We start from the raw sequence: 1745 nt of genomic DNA, 5'->3' as shown, positions 1-1745 counted from the left end.
TGTGTAAGTATTAAACAAAACAAAAATCACAAAAAAAAAATCAATTTTCCTGTAGTTTGCAATGCTCGACACATCAAATTCCAGATAGAGACTTGACTTTTTTTGATACCTAGAAGATATAAAGTCCTATTTGAAGCTATTGTCAGTTGGAAAATCCCAAGAGTACCGCCTCCCATCAAAAACGTGCCAATAAGTCAACACAATATTCTCTATCCCCAAAATTCCACCACACTTATACAAAAAAACCCCATTGACTTGGGATACAGAAATAAACGAGTATTATAACTCCCTGTTCACAGGCAAAGCACCAAAATATCAAATTAAAAGAAGATTTTGTAAAGTCTCAAAGAGTTTTGCTTTGGTTATGTTTGCCCAAGTTTGCATGCTGGAGATTTTAGCACCAGCTGCAGACCTCAAACCATTTGTTTCCACCAACTGCTTTGTGACTGGCTCATGTTCAAACTGAATTTTAGTAGGAACAAACTTGGGTTTGTACACCACCTTCTGCATATATTCTTTTGTATACAACATGCTGTACATCCATCCATGCTTCAGCAGCAGAGTACAGGCTTACTTTTACGGTGGATACCAAAACATATCGTGAGATGCTGCTCAAAATTATCAAGGTTGTTTGGACGCCTTTGATATACCGAAGGCATGCCAGCTCATACCAGACCAGTGCTCCTACCATTCAACAACCTTGGATAGAACAGGTTTTAGTACGGTAGCCTCATCCTATGCTTCATTTCTTCCCCTGGTAAGCCACTGGGCCCCTCTGACCTTGTGCCAATACATGGACACACGGATGACCTAAAATTTGGGCATTAAGCCCAGGTAACCAGAATTTTAATGCAGATTTCAAGAAATATGCCTTCTTTCACCTCTGACTTGCTCTCATTCCAGGGGCTGTGGGTTCATAGTTCCCTATGAACTTCCTCCCTCATTGTACTTGCAGTTCAAAAGAAAACAAACTTCCAGACACTCTCCATTTGCTCCCCTCTCCCTGCTACCCATCATACTCACTCCTTGCTCTGAATTCCTTTTTTATTACTTGATTTCCACTCTGTGCACCCCACCCTCATGCCTACACTAGCTCATTGCAATATTCTGCTGCAGCAAAGGTGCCTGCCCTCAGTTATCATATTACTTTCTGCTGGCTGCCCCATGTTGCCTGCCCGAGTCTGCTACCAAATAGCAGAAACAACACAATATCACATCTTCAGTGTTCTAAGAATGCTTTTCTGTTTTTGCAACATCGTGTTTCAGGTTCAAAACTATAATACGTTTTTTTCCAGAATGAAAAGTAATCTGGCTTTCAGACTTAAAACGGAAAAAAAGTATTAATTATTGGGATTGTGAAAAAGGAACGGGTATATAATGAGTAAATTTCCTCACTGGAAAAAGGTGCTCGGTATAGATTCCTGTTTTAGCACATGGCCTTGTTGCTTACTACATCAAAAGTTATTTGGTTTTCTGATGTTACAATAACTGCCTTTTTATAAAGGCATTATAGGATGCTTGATAAACAGATTCCTAACCTGTGCTATTTATTCTACAGCAAGGTGAGATGCAGGTGTTACATCAGCAAGATTCTGCATCTCTCTCTCCTCCTCCCCCTGCATATTTTAATAAGACTCCTTTAGTATTGTGAGGCATATTCATTAGTCTAAGCAGCCTGCCCAGCAGAAAACCAGGCCAGCTTCAGCTGCATACATGTATATTCCACTCAGAGGAAAAGAGACAAA

Source organism: Phaenicophaeus curvirostris, chromosome 1, assembly GCF_032191515.1.
Source record: "Phaenicophaeus curvirostris isolate KB17595 chromosome 1, BPBGC_Pcur_1.0, whole genome shotgun sequence".
Lineage (NCBI taxonomy): Eukaryota > Metazoa > Chordata > Aves > Cuculiformes > Cuculidae > Phaenicophaeus > Phaenicophaeus curvirostris.
The sequence above is the reverse complement of the archived record's forward strand: the minus strand, read 5'-3'. Positions refer to the sequence as shown.